General features: G+C 48.0%; 1 protein-coding gene across 1 annotated transcript in view; it reads right to left on the bottom strand.

The window, feature by feature from the left end:
* Nucleotides 1-16,850, bottom strand: part of LOC147746872 (neutral amino acid transporter 9-like) — a 316,543-nt gene that overhangs the window by 93,948 nt on the left and 205,745 nt on the right. The gene's annotated exons all lie outside the window — the stretch shown is intronic.

Genomic DNA, 16,850 nt, shown 5'->3' with positions numbered 1-16,850 from the left:
TGTTGCACCGTTCTAGGGTTTCTTGCATGTATATGCTTTAGACTTCTTTTCTATGCTAACATATAAGAGAACCATAAAGGCATGCACTACTGGGGATCCTTTACAGCCTTGGGGTACCTGCACACTCTTGTGATTTCATTCATGCACTGACTTCTGGATTTCAAACAGCCCTGGGAAGCTAGGGCTTTGTTAACTAAAGTTTTATACTGGTGCTCTCATGACACATTACAATGCAAAAATTGAAAGAGATTTATCATTCATTATAAAACCTCTTAGCTAGTGCTTAATTTGTACAAATCATAAGTGCCAAGGCCCTAGTCAGGAGGCCACTTCAGCTTTTATCACTCATTACCCCTGCCAGTACAGTCAATGTCAGTATCAACACAACTCCTAACCATCACACTCCTACAAGAGTAACCATTGAGACTATTACAGGCCCCCAAAGCTATAAGAATGTCTTCGGTGTCAGGTATTAGTAATTTTCAATGTATATTGAATCAATAAACAATTGTGATCGTGCTCATCCCTAAATTAGACAAACAGTGCCACCCTGTTGAAGACTGTCATTTGTGTGGTGTTGACAATTAGGTAACCACTGGCTCAAATAAGCCTTGCCAAGCATAACGGCGTCAAGCGTGCACCTGAACAAAATTTTTAAATATACTGCCTGGCACGCTTTTCCCTCTGCTTAGTAAATCTAGATAGCCACTGTATTTCTAACATGCACTGCCCTGCTAGTCCACAGTGTGTATCTATATTTCCACTCCCTTTTTGATTTATGCGAAGCAATCTCATATATGATATCTGTCTTCAGCAATGGATCATGCAGGTGACATACGATTGCTGACAACGTGCCAGATATTTTCAGCAATTTTGGCAGTTCAGGCACACCATCTACAAGTGCATGTGCCGGCATGGAGTAGATAATTAAACAACAAGGGGTGGTGATGGACAGAGTTTCTGAATTAAGCAGAATACTCTCACCCAGTCAAGAGATCAGGGCTAGATCCAACACCGTTTTTTAGCTCACTGCACCATCCCAGCTCAGAACCTGGCTATATGCAAATTAGTCTGCTCCTGTCCCAGTGCATGATGGAAACAGGGCAAACCAAACTGCAAAGCCAATTCTTTCACTGGGAAGGAAACAAGCTTCCGGGGACCGGTTTCTGGCATTACAGCCGTCTTCGGCCCGGCTTGCTTGAATCCTGATGGTGCAATGAGCAAGGGACTCACATCTGAGAATACCCTTCCACGCTTATGGTGGGCAAAATAATTAAACAACAAGGGGTGGTGATGGACAGAGTTTCTGAATTAAGCAGAATACTCTCACCCAGTCAAGAGATCAGCGCTAGATCCAACACCGTTTTTTAGCTCACTGCACCATCCCAGCTCAGAACCTGGCTATATGCAAATTAGTCTGTTCCTGTCCCAGTGCATGATGGGAACAGAGCAAACCAAACTACAAAGCCAATTCTTTCACTGGGAAGGAAACAAGCTTCCGGGGACCGGTTTCTGGCATTACAGCCGTCTTCGGCCCGGCTTGCTTGAATCCTGATGGTGCAATGAGCAAGGGACTCACATCTGAGTATACCCTTCCACGCTTATGGTGGACAAAATAATTAAACAACAAGGGATGGTGATGGACAAAGTTTCTGAATTAAGCAGAATACTCTCACCCAGTCAAGAGATCAGGGCTAGATCCAACACCGTTTTTTAGCTCACTGCACCATCCCAGCTCAGAACCTGGCTAAATGCAAATTAGTCTGTTCCTGTCCCAGTGCATGATGGGAACAGGGCAAACCAAACTACAAAGCCAATTCTTTCACTGGGAAGGAAACAAGCTTCCGGGGACCGGTTTCTGGCATTACAGCCGTCTTCGGCCCGGCTTGCTTGAATCCTGATGGTGCAATGAGCAAGGGACTCACATCTGAGTATACCCTTCCACGCTTATGGTGGACAAAATAATTAAACAACAAGGGGTGGTGATGGACAGAGTTTCTGAATTAAGCAGAATACTCTCACCCAGTCAAGAGATCAGGGCTAGATCCAACACCGTTTTTTAGCTCACTACACCATCCCAGCTCAGAACCTGGCTATATGCAAATTAGTCTGTTCCTGTCCCAGTGCATGATGGGAACAGGGCAAACCAAACTACAAAACCAATTCTTTCACTGGGAAGGAAACAAGCTTCCCGGGACCGGTTTCTGGCATTACAGCCGTCTTCGGCCCGGCTTGCTTGAATCCTGATGGTGCAATGAGCAAGGGACTCACATCTGAGTATACCCTTCCACGCTTATGGTGGACAAAATAATTAAACAACAAGGGGTGGTGATGGACAGAGTTTCTGAATTAAGCAGAATACTCTCACCCACTCAAGAGATCAGGGCTAGATCCAACACCGTTTTTTAGCTCACTGCACCATCCCAGCTCAGAACCTGGCTATATGCAAATTAGTCTGTTCCTGTCCCAGTGCATGATGGGAACAGGGCAAACCAAACTACAAAACCAATTCTTTCACTGGGAAGGAAACAAGCTTCCGGGGACCAGTTTCTGGCATTACAGCCGTCTTCGGCACGGCTTGCTTGAATCCTGATGGTGCGATGAGCAAGGGACTCACATCTGAGTATACCCTTCCACGCTTATGGTGGACAAAATAATTAAACAACAAGGGGTGGTGATGGACAGAGTTTCTGAATTAAGCAGAATACTCTCACCCAGTCAAGAGATCAGGGCTAGATCCAACACCGTTTTTTAGCTCACTGCACCATCCCAGCTCAGAACCTGGCTATATGCAAATTAGTCTGTTGAAGTCCCAGTGCATGATGGGAACAGGGCAAACCAAACTACAAAGCCAATTCTTTCACTGGGAAGGAAACAAGCTTCCGGGGACCGGTTTCTGGCATTACAGCCGTCTTCGGCCAGGCTTGCTTGAATCCTGATGGTGCAATGAGCAAGGGACTCACATCTGAGTATACCCTTCCACGCTTATGGTGGACAAAATAATTAAACAACAAGGGGTGGTGATGGACAGAGTTTCTGAATTAAGCAGAATACTCTCACCCAGTCAAGAGATCAGGGCTAGATCCAACACCGTTTTTTAGCTCACTGCACCATCCCAGCTCAGAACCTGGCTATATGCAAATTAGTCTGTTCCTGTCCCAGTGCATGATGGGAACAGGGCAAACCAAACTACAAAGCCAATTCTTTCACTGGGAAGGAAACAAGCTTCCGGGGACCGGTTTCTGGCATTACAGCCGTCTTCGGCCCGGCTTGCTTGAATCCTGATGGTGCAATGAGCAAGGGACTCACATCTGAGTATACCCTTCCACGCTTATGGTGGACAAAATAATTAAACAACAAGGGGTGGTGATGGACAGAGTTTCTGAATTAAGCAGAATACTCTCACCCAGTCAAGAGATCAGGGCTAGATCCAACACCGTTCTTTAGCTCACTGCACCATCCCAGCTTAGAACCTGGCTATATGCAAATTATTCTGTTCCTGTCCCAGTGCATGATGGGAACAGGGCAAACCAAACTACAAAGCCAATTCCACCCCCTTTTCTGAATCGTTTTTGGCCACTATAGGTGTGGCAGGGTATACTCAGACATGAGTCCCTTTCTCACTGCACCATCAGGATTCAAACAAGCCGGGCCGAAGACGGCTGAAATGCCAGAAACCGGTCCCCGGTAGCTTGTCTTCTTTCTGGTGAAGATTTGGCTTGGTAGTTTAGTCTGCCCTGTTCCCATGATGCACTGGACCAGGGACAGACTGATTTGCATATAGCCAGGTTCTGAGCTGGGATGGTGCAGTGAGATAAATAACGGTGATGGATCAAGCCCTGATCTTTGGACTGGGTAAGAGTGGTTTGCTTAATTCAGACACTCTGTTCATCACCACCCCCTTTTCTGAATCGTTTTTGGCCACTATAGGTGTGGCAGGGTATACTCAGACATGAGTCCCTTTCTCACTGCACCATCAGGATTCAAGCAAGCCGGGCTGAAGACGGCTGAAATGCCAGAAACCGGTCCCCGGTAGCTTGTCTTCTTTCTGGTGAAGAATTGGCTTGGTAGTTTAGTCTGCCCTGTTCCCATGATGCACTGGGCCAGGGACAGACTGATTTGCATATAGCCAGGTTCTGAGCTGGGATGGTGCAGTGAGATAAATAACGGTGATGGATCAAGCCCTGATCTTTGGACTGGGTAAGAGTGGTCTGCTTAATTCAGACACTCTGTTCATCACCACCCCCTTTTCTGAATCGTTTTTGGCCACTATAGGTGTGGCAGGGTATACTCAGACATGAGTCCCTTTCTCACTGCACCATCAGGATTCAAGCAAGCCGGGCCAAAGACGGCTGAAATGCCAGAAACCGGTCCCCGGTAGCTTGTATTCTTTCTGGTGAAGAATTGGCTTGGTAGTTTAGTCTGCCCTGTTCCCATGATGCACTGGGCCAGGGACAGACTGATTTGCATATAGCCAGGTTCAGAGCTGGGATGGTGCAGTGAGATAAATAACGGTGCTGGATCAAGCCCTGATCTTTGGACTGGGTAAGAGTGGTCTGCTTAATTCAGACACTCTGTTCATCACCACCCCCTTTTCTGAATCGTTTTTGGCCACTATAGGTGTGGCAGGGTATACTCAGACATGAGTCCCTTTCTCACTGCACCATCAGGATTCAAGCAAGCCGGGCCGAAGACGGCTGAAATGCCAGAAACCGGTCCCCGGTAGCTTGTCTTCTTTCTGGTGAAGAATTGGATTGGTAGTTTAGTCTGCCCTGTTCCCATGATGCACTGGGACAGGGACAGACTGATTTGCATATAGCCAGGTTCTGAGCTGGGATGGTGCAGTGAGATAAATAACGGTGATGGATCAAGCCCTGATCTTTGGACTGGGTAAGAGTGGTCTGCTTAATTCAGACACTCTGTTCATTACCACCCCCTTTTCTGAATCGTTTTTGGCCACTATAGGTGTGGCAGGGTATACTCAGACATGAGTCCCTTTCTCACTGCACCATCAGGATTCAAGCAAGCCGGGCCGTAGACGGCTGAAATGCCAGAAACCGGTCCCCGGTAGCTTGTCTTCTTTCTGGTGAAGAATTGGCTTGGTAGTTTAGTCTGCCCTGTTCCCATGGTGCACTGGGCCAGGGACAGACTGATTTGCATATAGCCAGGTTCTGAGCTGGGATGGTGCAGTGAGATAAATAACGGTGATGGATCAAGCCCTGATATTTGGACTGGGTAAGAGTGGTCTGCTTAATTCAGACACTCTGTTCATCACCACCCCCTTTTCTGAATCGTTTTTGGCCACTATAGGTGTGGCAGGGTATACTCAGACATGAGTCCCTTTCTCACTGCACCACCAGGATTCAAGCAAGCCAGGCCGAAGACGGCTGAAATGCCAGAAACCGGTCCCCGGTAGCTTGTCTTCTTTCTGGTGAAGAATTGGCTTGGTAGTTTCGTCTGCCCTGTTCCCATGATGCACTGGGCCAGGGACAGACTGATTTGCATATAGCCAGGTTCTGAGCTGGGATGGTGCAGTGAGATAAATAACGGTGATGGATCAAGCCCTGATCTTTGGACTGGGTAAGAGTGGTCTGCTTAATTCAGACATTCTGTTCATCACCACCCCCTTTTCTGAATCGTTTTTGGCCACTATAGGTGTGGCAGGGTATACTCAGACATGAGTCCCTTTCTCACTGCACCATCAGGATTCAAGCAAGCCGGGCCGAAGACGGCTGAAATGCCAGAAACCGGTCCCCGGTAGCTTGTCTTCTTTCTGGTGAAGAATTGGCTTGGTAGTTTAGTCTGCCCTGTTCCCATGATGCACTGGGCCAGGGACAGACTGATTTGCATATAGCCAGGTTCTGAGCTGGGATGGTGCAGTGAGATAAATAACGGTGATGGATCAAGCCCTGATCTTTGGACTGGGTAAGAGTGGTCTGCTTAATTCAGACACTCTGTTCATCACCACCCCCTTTTCTGAATCGGTTTTGGCCACTATAGGTGTGGCAGGGTATACTCAGACATGAGTCCCTTTCTCACTGCACCATCAGGATTCAAGCAAGCCGGGCCGAAGACGGCTGAAATGCCAGAAACCGGTCCCTGGTAGCTTGTCTTCTTTCTGGTGAAGAATTGGCTTGGTAGTTTAGTCTGCCCTGTTCCCATGATGCACTGGGCCAGGGACAGACTGATTTGCATATAGCCAGGTTCTGAGCTGGGATGGTGCAGTGAGATAAATAACGGTGATGGATCAAGCCCTGATCTTTGGACTGGGTAAGAGTGGTCTGCTTAATTCAGACACTCTGTTCATCACCACCCCCTTTTCTGAATCGTTTTAGGCCACTATAGGTGTGGCAGGGTATACTCAGACATGAGTCCCTTTCTCACTGCACCATCAGGATTTAAGCAAGCCGGGTCGAAGACGGCTGAAATGCCAGAAACCGGTCCCTGGTAGCTTGTCTTCTTTCTGGTGAAGAATTGGCTTGGTAGTTTAGTCTGCCCTGTTCCCATGATGCACTGGGCCAGGGACAGACTGATTTGCATTTAGCCAGGTTCTGAGCTGGGATGGTGCAGTGAGATAAATAACGGTGATGGATCAAGCCCTGATCTTTGGACTGGGTAAGAGTGGTCTGCTTAATTCAGACACTCTGTTCATCACCACCCCCTTTTCTGAATCGTTTTTGGCCACTATAGGTGTGGCATGGTATACTCAGACATGAGTCCCTTTCTCACTGCACCATCAGGATTCAAGCAAGCCGGGCCGAAGACGGCTGAAGTGCCAGAAACCGGTCCCCGGTAGCTTGTCTTCTTTCTGGTGAAGAATTGGCTTGGTAGTTTCGTCTGCCCTGTTCCCATGATGCACTGGGCCAGGGACAGACTGATTTGCATATAGCCAGGTTCTGAGCTGGGATGGTGCAGTGAGATAAATAACGGTGATGGATCAAGCCCTGATCTTTGGACTGGGTAAGAGTGGTCTGCTTAATTCAGACACTCTGTTCATCACCACCCCCTTTTCTGAATCGTTTTTGGCCACTATAGGTGTGGCAGGGTATACTCAGACATGAGTCCCTTTCTCACTGCACCATCAGGATTCAAGCAAGCCGGGCCGAAGACGGCTGAAATGCCAGAAACCGGTCCCTGGTAGCTTGTCTTCTTTCTGGTGAAGAATCGGCTTGGTAGTTTAGTCTGCCCTGTTCCCATGATGCACTGGGCCAGGGACAGACTGATTTGCATATAGCCAGGTTCTGAGCTGGGATGGTGCAGTGAGATAAATAACGGTGATGGATCAAGCCCTGATCTTTGGACTGGGTAAGACTGGTCTGCTTAATTCAGACACTCTTTTCATCACCACCCCCTTTTCTGAATCGGCATAGAGTAGAGGCATAGGAGCTGCTGTTGGCACCACCTAGGGAGGTTCACACTTAGGCACCTTGAGGAAAGGAACCCAAAGCATTGGCTTGCAAGTGAACTATGTGTAATTTTTAATGCACGCATAGAAACCTATACATATGTATACAAATTCCTAAAATATTTGCGATTCTGGTTCACATAATAGGGCCCATTTACAAACTGAATTTTGTAGTACATCCATCCATACTAATATAATAGAGAGCCCAAACCTTTGAGGCGGGTAATATCAGGAACCACAGCACCAATCACAACTCCCAATACAGCGTTGGAAAGGGCAGTTGCAGCAGAAGGACATAGGCTATGCAGACGCCCACCATATACATTTAAAAGGTAAAAGAACCGTGCCAGCAAAGTAGTCCCTTACGGGCGTGTCTGCGTTGTGCTGTGGGCGTGTGCTGGGGGGGGCGTGACGAACGCTGGGGACGTGTGGTATGTTCCGCCCTTCGGGCTGGACTGTTCCCATGAGGCACAGGGTCAAGGCTGATTTGCATATGGCCATGTCTGAACTGGGGTGGTGTGGAATGCAAAAAAACGATGGATTTAGGCCCTGATCTCTGTACTGGGGTGAATGTATGACATTGTTCTGCATTCTGTCCATCAACTGTTGTTTTTGCATTTGTCACCCCGAGTGTGATGGGTATGCTCAGACGTGAGTCCCATGCTCTCCAGACCACTGGAGTCAAGCTATTCTGGCTGAAAACAGCTGATAGCCAGAAATCGGTCCTAGAATGCTTGAGTCTGGTCTAGGAAAAACATGGCTTGGCAGTTCGGTCTGGAATGTTCCCATGAGGCACAGGGTCAAGGCTGATTTGCATATGGCCATATCTGAAATGGGGTGGTGTGGAGTGCAAAAAAAATGATGGATTTAGGCCCAGATCTCTGTATTGGGGTGAATGTATGACATTGTTCTGCATTCTGTCCATCAAATGTTGTTTTTGCATTCCGCCCTTCATGCCATGTCTCATATCGTGTGCTGGGGGTGTGGGCGTGTGCGGGGCGCGCGTTATGTCAAATATTTCATTGTTTTTTCTTCCCAGGTTCTGTACATTCCAGCTCCGGGTGTCCACCCTGCTCCCTTTAAATACCCCTGCACCCCATAATCAAAACCCACCCTTACTCCTTAAAATACCCCAACACCCTTAAACACTAACCCATCTTAACCCTATAAATATACCCTGTACCCCAAAACCCAAACCTATACCTAAATCCTAAAAATACCCCTGTACCCCAACAACCAAACCTACCCCTGAACCCTAAAGTACCCCTGTACCCCAAAACACAAACTTAGCCCATAACCCTTAAAATACCCCTGTACCCCAAAACCCAAACCTACCCCTGAACCCTAAAAATACCCCTGCACCCCAAAACCCAAACCTAGCCCTAAACCATAAAAATAACCCTGTACCCCAAAACCCATACCTAGCCCTGAACCCTTAAAATACCCCTGTACCCCAAAACCCAAAACTACCCCTGAATCCTAAAAATACCCCTATACCCCAAAACCCAAAACTACCCCTGAACCCTAAAAATACCCCTATACCCCAAAACCCAAACCTAGCCCTGAACCCTAAAAATACGCCTGTACCCCAAAACCCATACCTATCCCTAAACGCTAAAACTACCCCTGTACCCCATAATTCCAAACTATATCTGAACCCTTAAAATACCCAAACACCCCAAAACATATACCTCAGTACCCCAAAACATATACCCCTATACCCATACTTAACTTATCCAAACATTAAAAAAAACATGCTTTTACCATTCATGCATTAACAACGAATTTCGTTGTAAATGTATGCGTGGTAAAAGCATATAAAATGTAATGCCATGCGTTATAATGGCATTGCGGAGTCATGGTACTTTCAAAATGAAAGTATGCAGAGTGATGGTCTGCGGAAAGAAAGTTGCGGAATAATGGGTGTTTACCCTCCCCCGGTAAGTACATTGGTGGCACGGCGGCCCACATCTCCAGCAACATACTCATATTTTTTCACCACCGATTTGAAAAATGCACAGGTCTCTCTCATTGATGGCCAGCACCGACATACACTTTTAGACACACCTCCCGCCACAAGTTCTAGAATTGCGAACTTTAGAGCTGGGGAGCTACGTTCGAATCTCGTCATCAGGTCAACATCTTGTGATTCCAGGCAAATTGCTTTGTCTCCCCGTGCCTACCACAAATTAATGTGTTCTTCTGTAATGTAAATTGTGCTCATGCCATGTTGTTGAGTTCGCGCTATATAATATTGCAAGGAAAAATAAAGTAGGGAAACTCGAGTTCACACACTACTGAATGCGCCCTCTTAAGTGCATCAGCAGTGCACTGTGAATCGGAGCGTTTCACAGGCCTGTCACAGATAAGAAATGCTATCAAAACGAAATCCTACAAAACAATATACTACTGGCTGGCAAGAATTCATACCCGGACAACGTCGGGACGGGCTGCTAGTTTAGTAATAATTCAGTAGTACTATTAACATACTGCATAATGCTATTCATAAACCTACGTGTAGAGGTGCTACCCCGCCTATCCTATCTTTTTCTGTACGGAGATCTCCGCCTTGGCTGAATAGTTTTTGTATTAAATTAAGAAGGGAAAGAAGGGAGTAGCTGGAAAGGGAAAATACTTACTACAAAATGTAAGAGGTTAAGGGAGAAGTACGAAAGGTTTAGGTAGGAACATGCACCCACCCACAAAAGAGTAAGCCAATTCCTATTCACAAATGGCACTTCTGAGGTTACTAAAGTCAGAAAGGACCCAAAACTCTTGTAAAGCTGTAAGCTGGAGCAAATCCAGCACCACACATGGTCAAACGCTGGTACTGCAATACCATCCCAAAAAAAGTAATGGAGGTAGAGATTTAAAATAATACCCTTTAGGGAATAATGGTTAATTAAATTAAATTAATGAAACTTTTAGAAAAATATAAATAGATTTAATTTAATGTTTAAAAATTATCTGAAAATAAAACATGTATTTATTTGAACATAATCTTTTTATATTAAACATGTATTTAACAGTTTTTTAATATAATTACGTCTCTTTAAATTATTGTATAGATCTTTCAATAATATTTTAATACATCACAAAATTGTTAAATCATTATTATCTTTAATTTAATGTATCCTAAATAGTTAAATACACATACAAAATGATATACATTTATATTTTAAATGACATTTTCTTTCCATTTTTTAGAGCTTAATAAACGTTTACACTTCCAATACTTTACCAAATGGAGATTTCCACTCCAGTGGCGGAGAACTTCACTTACATGGCAAAAAATTCTAGTACTATCATTAAACTATTAACTTATCTTATACATGATTATTACATGTAAGTCTACGCTTTTAAGAAACTTTACACTCGTATAAGGTGAATAGCCAAAAGTAGTAGTTAAGCTAAAGTAATAGAAAACATATACATGTAGATTTTCTCACAAGTACGTTTACCTTTCTAAACAGGCCTCAATGTATTTTACACCTTTCAAACATGTAACAATTGTATTTTTAGAGGATATTAATAAATTGGCAGGTGAGGAAGGTCATTTCCAGACATCGAGGGATCAAGTTTAGCCACCACCTGCTGCTGGGACTCAAGGAGCATATGTGCTAATTATGAGCAGTGCGTGATTGGGAGGCTCAGCTACATGGCTGCAACTCTATTGGGTTTGGCATGGTTCAATCAAATCCACGTGAAGGCCAGATGGCCCTAACATATGGAAAGGGGCGACCATTCGGTCCCCCCGAACGTATGGCGGAGTACCACGATCCCCCCGGGAAGCCATCTTGGGCGGGAGGCGAGTCTCGGCTGGTATGCCCGAAGCGGCGTAGCCGGGGCGCGCTCTTTTCCCGCCCTGGAGTGGGCTGGCCTAGACACTGACGCGGCCGGCCACGCCCTTTGGGGCAGGCAGGGGCGGGTTTACGCCCGCCCTGAAGACGGATAAAAGGAGCAACAAGCCAAGAAAGCATCCTCTTGTTCCTGTGCTCTAAAGCTGCACCTCCTCGCTGCACGTGAGCTCGAGACGGAACGAAGAGCCAATTTTGAGCGTGGTAATCTTTCTTTTTGTCTTACAGATACTCTGTCGGAGAATGCCTAAGAAAGTCGGAAAGCGAATGACTACCGACCAGATGCTGCGTATACTCATGAAAGAAGTGACCGATCTGAAGAAACGGATGGCGGATAGAGACGGGGAAGGGGGACCGAAACGACCTTTGGCAGGAGCAGCTCCGGGAGGAAAAGGCAAGAGGCCCAGAAGGGGAGCAGCTGGGGGGGACATCCCGGTTCCCTGTGCCCCACTCGAAGAGCCAACTCCGGTGCCGGCAGAGGGGAATCCGATTCCCGTGGTGATCACCCCCGTGTCCGGGGGGGATATGCCGCCCGAGCTGGCAGCACAATTAGCAGCGTGGTTGGGGAAAGAAAGCGAGGGCGCCACGGCTGACGGCGCACGGGTGTTGATGAAGCAACTGCGTGAAACGAGGGAGGCGGCGAAGGCATCATCGCCAGTTATCACGCCGGCTGCGGCAGTAGAAAAACCACCAGGAACAGGTCCAGCCGCAGAGACAGCTTCCGGTTCAGGTAAGCGGCCATTGCCGATTGCGAGGGATGAGTCTGCACCTTCACGAAGGGAAAAGTTGGGTCAACATGTCCCTCTGGCTATTAAGGAGAAGATATGGGCAAATGAGTATATAAACATCTTCTCGTTGCTTACCGATCATTATGAGATGGAGCATGTTAAGAGCCAAAAGGAGCTCATGCATCCGAGTGTTTGGCGCGCAAAGATGGCCGCCTTTAAAGTTGATGAAAACATTGGCACTTGGGGGAAGGCGTGGGGAATTTTTACTTCCATCATGGGCGAACGTAGACCCGAGTTGCTGTCCGAATTGCCGATATACCAGACACGGATCATGGAATATTCCGTATCATATGGGGGCAATCAGTGGTTCTGTTACGATAATATTTTTAGAAAAGCAAAGGAACACGATAGAAACTTAACTTGGGATTGTTACGATTCTGTTTCATGGTCAAAAATGGAGAGTACTGGTATGTTAAAAGTACCATTAGTAGGGAGTAGCGGGGGTGAATCCTCCCGCCAATATGCCGGGACCCCCTTTCGATCAGGTACAGGTAACGAATACAACTCGAGGCCGAACGGCAACACAGGTAAAAGGGGGATTTGTTGGAACTTCAACAGAGGTAAATGTACGAGGCCCCAGGGGTCATGTAAATTCCGTCACGAATGTGGAGGGTGTGGGCAGCCATCCCATCCGGAGTCCATGTGCAGAGCCAAAACGGGTGATAACGGGGGGAGAGGAGGCGCCAAACAGGTCTAAAATAGTCCGAGGGGCGCCTTTACCTACTCCGGTTGATACCATGGCAATGATTCCTTGGCTCAGCGAATACCCGGATCACGCTTCCGCTGGGGTGTTGAGGAACGGGTTTTCATATGGTTTCCGCATCCCAGTGGGGGAGTTTCGGGGTGTAAGAAAATGTAAAAATCAAATATCGGTCTTGCAACATACGACCGTGGTACAGGAAAAGATTGGGAAAGAGGTTACTCGAGGTCGAGTCGCCGGTCCATTTGATGAGCCACCGTGTGCTAACTTTGTTTGTTCTCCTTTGGGGGGTGGTCCCTAAGAAGGACCCGGGTGAGTTCCGACTGATACATAATTTATCAGCCCCACGTGGTCTGTCCGTAAATGATGCAATAGACCCGGATGTGTGTTCGGTGCGGTACGCATCTTTCGATGAGGCCGTGGCCATGTTGAATCGCCTAGGGCCCGGGGCGCTGATGGCAAAGTCAGATATTGAGTCAGCGTTCCGGTAGCTCCCGGTACACCCAGACGATCAGTGTCTCCTTGGTTTCATGTTTCAGGGTCAGTATTACATGGATAGATGTATGCCAATGGGTTGCTCTATTTCTTGTGCATATTTTGAACAGTTCAGTTGTTTTCTGCAATGGGTCTTCACAAAGAAGACGGGTTTACAGCATGTCATGCATTATCTCGATGATTTTTTGTTTCTGGGGGCGGCCGGGGGTCCGGAATGTGGACAGGCTTTGAATGAATTTTGTACTTTAATGAAGCATTTCGGTGTGCCATTGGCACCAGGTAAGACTGTGGGTCCCTCGACTTGCCTCGAGTTCCTGGGGATCGAACTCGACTCTGTGGAAGGTTGTTTTAGATTACCTAAAGAGAAGGTGATAAGATTCAGGGCTGCCCTGGAAGCTTGTATTAGCGAGTCCAAGGTCAGGCTGCATCAGTTGCAACAATTGGTGGGACAGCTGAATTTTGCCCTGAGAGTCATGCCGATGGCCCGCCCCTTTTCCCGCTCGATCGCTCAAGCCATGGTCGGCCTGAAGGAGGGTCATCATCGCACACGGTTATCGGCAGAGGTTCGTCAGGACATGCGCATTTGGTTGGCATTTCTGGCGGATTTCAATGGTCGAATTGTCTGGAACAAACCGGCGGTGTCCTCCGAGGAGCTGGGGCTGTGGACAGATTCGGCAGGGAGCACTGGTTTTGGTGCCATATTCGGCACACGATGGTCGGCTCAAAAATGGCCGTTATGGTGGCATGAGTGTGGACTGACAAGTAACATTGCCTTTTTGGAACTTTTTCCCATTCTTGTGGCCCTGAAAACTTGGCCCGAAGGGTTCAGAGATCACTCTGTGGTGTTTTGGTCTGATAACATGACCGTGGTTGAGTGTATCAACAGCCAGGCAGCACGATGCAAATGGATTCTGAGATTGCTCAAAGAAATTGTGTTATTGTGTATGCAGTTGAACGTACTATTCAAAGCAAGACATGTGCCAGGGGTAATGAATAAAGCGGCTGATGCGCTTTCTCGTTTTCGTATGCAGGCCTTCTGGGGTTTTCTGCCCACAGCGGACCCGGTGGCGGCACCCTTCCCCGAAGCTCTCTGGTCTCTCGGTGCCCCGAATTACAGAACCTCGTGGGAGAGAGTTTAGCACCCAGGACGAGGAAGGCATACCAAGGGGCGTTCCGATCCTATTGGGCCTTTGTGGGGGATGCTAGGAGGGAGCTTTGGGGCCAGGAAGAACTAGTAGTGGATTTTCTGCTGTCCTTACATCAGGCAGGCAAATCAGTGGCTACGGCCCAGAGGCATCGGGCCGCCATTTCCTTTATGGCAAGGGCTCATGGGATCCAGGACCCGACTGCGTCTTTCGTTGTGCAAAAAGCGCTACGTGGGTGGCAACGCCTTGAGGGTCGCAGAGTAGATGAAAGGCGCCCGATAGGTCTGGATAGGTTGGCTTTGTTGTTATCTGTACTTCCTGCAACGTGTTCATCCCAGTATGAAGCAGTGTTATTCCGAGCCGCTTTTGTGCTAGCATTCCATGGGGCTATGCGGGTAAGCGAACTAGTGGCAAGGAACAAGCAGGATACCATGGGGGGACTGTGCCGAGAGCACGTTCAGGTCAGGGGGGAGACAATGACTGTCTCATTTGTCAAGTCCAAGACCGATCAGGGTTCGATTGGGGACTGCATAATGATACAAAGGATTCCCGGGTCGTCCATGTGCCCGGTGGGTTGCGTTGAGGAATATTTAGCGCAAAGGGTGGCATCATGGGGGGGGACCTTGTTGAGACACGCTGACGCCACCCCACTGACGAGGTTTCAGTTTCAGCGGGTGCTTGCGATGTCGATTTCTGCCGCGGGCATGAACCCCGGCGAGTTTGGGACCCATTCCTTTCGGATAGGGGCTGCTACCGAGGCTACAGCCAGGGGTCTGAATGTCGAACAAGTAAAACGTGTGGGGCGTTGGTCCTCGAATTGTTATAAAAGGTATGTGCGGTTGCACATGTTGTGAAGCTGTAATGCTGTACTCACGCTTCTTGTTTTTGTTTGGTTTCAGTTACGCAAGCCTACGAGGCGGGGCGGACTGTGCGGTCGACCCAACACCGGGCCAGCGGTCAGACATCACCGGCTGCGAAAAAGGAGGTGTGGGTCGTGGGCCACTCATACGTGAGGCGTGCCGCGGACGTATTCAAAGCAGGTGACATGATTCACGTGGCTGGGGAATACGGGTACAGTGTGTCCTTCTACGGAAAGGGCGGGCTCTGTATTGACCAGTTTCGATCATTTTTCGAGGGTTTGTTAGGGCGGACTAGGTCACCGCCGTCTGTAGTCATAGTACATCTTGGGGGCAATGATTTGGTGACCACTGGTAGACGACTTCTTCTTGAGGCGATGCTTTCCACGGTAAGTTGGTTAGCGAGAAGAGTTCCAGGGTGCACAATTGCATGGTCCCATATGATCCCACGGAAAGTGTGGCGGGGGGCTCTTTCGGTCTCTGCTCTGAATCATTCAGTAAGGAAAATTAATAATAAAGTGAGTAGACTGTTCCGTTCATGTACACTGCATTCTATTTCGCATGGTTGTATTAAAGGGGACAGTATGTATTTGGGGGATGGTGTTCATTTGTCTCGGATGGGGAACGAGTTACTCATAGGAGACCTGATAGCTTGGTTAAAAACTTTATTACATGACCTTTAGGCAGGAGTGTTGTGGGGGGTCCGGATAGCCGGTCAACTATCCGGCCTGTGGCGGTAAGGTCATGATCGGTGAGCAGTAATTGGAAGATCCCTATGGGTGGGCGTCACCCATTACGGATGGGAGCGCTCAAGGGAGGTGGCCATTGGCCCCTCAACGGGGAGGCGGTCCCTTCTAAGGATGGGCCGCCGAAAGAAAAGGAAAGGCGGTCAAGGCCCCTTCCTGGGTAGGAGGGGCTACAGCCCCCTCCTGGGGAATTTCCCGGGGCCAGGACATCTGCGACGGCAGATGTGGTAAGTTGTGTGGGGTTTGGGAGGGGGTCTACGCTACCTTCTAGATACCTCACACGAGTCCTCGGACGACCTTTAAATGGCGTCGAGTTTATTGGGGCCCCCGTCAAGTCAAGGGAAATTGGTAAATGCACTTGAGGTACACCTCTGTGCGGTCGCCCCTCACAAGTGAGGGGGATATGTCTGGTTTAGGGATCTTGACACCGGTTACGACCTTGCCGTTGGCCCTTAAACGTTAGGATGTACAATTTCAAGTTAAATGTTTTGTAGGATGTTAGTTCGGCTAGGAGAACCTTTGTATTAGAGAATATGTTAAGGTTAGCCAAACATCGCAATGTGGAAATGAAATTGTACATTAATATGAAACTGTTATTTTAATGTTTTAATTTTGTTTCATATTTTAATAAATACGGCCGGGAGGGTCACTCCCTCCCGTCTTCCAAAAGTTCAGAACCGTTTCCGGTGTCCCATCCTTGGGGATTGTGTTGAGAGGGGGTGGCCGGTATCTCAGCCATATGGAAAGGGGCGACCATTCGGTCCCCCCGAACGTATGGCGGAGTACCACGATCCCCCCGGGAAGCCATCTTGGGCGGGAGGCGAGTCTCGGCTGGTATGCCCGAAGCGGCGTAGCCG

The sequence above is a fragment of the Lissotriton vulgaris genome, chromosome 1_1, assembly GCF_964263255.1.
Source record: "Lissotriton vulgaris chromosome 1_1, aLisVul1.2, whole genome shotgun sequence".
Taxonomy (NCBI): Eukaryota; Metazoa; Chordata; class Amphibia; order Caudata; family Salamandridae; genus Lissotriton; species Lissotriton vulgaris.
Note: the sequence above shows the minus strand (reverse complement) of the source record. Positions and strands in the feature narration are given on the sequence as shown.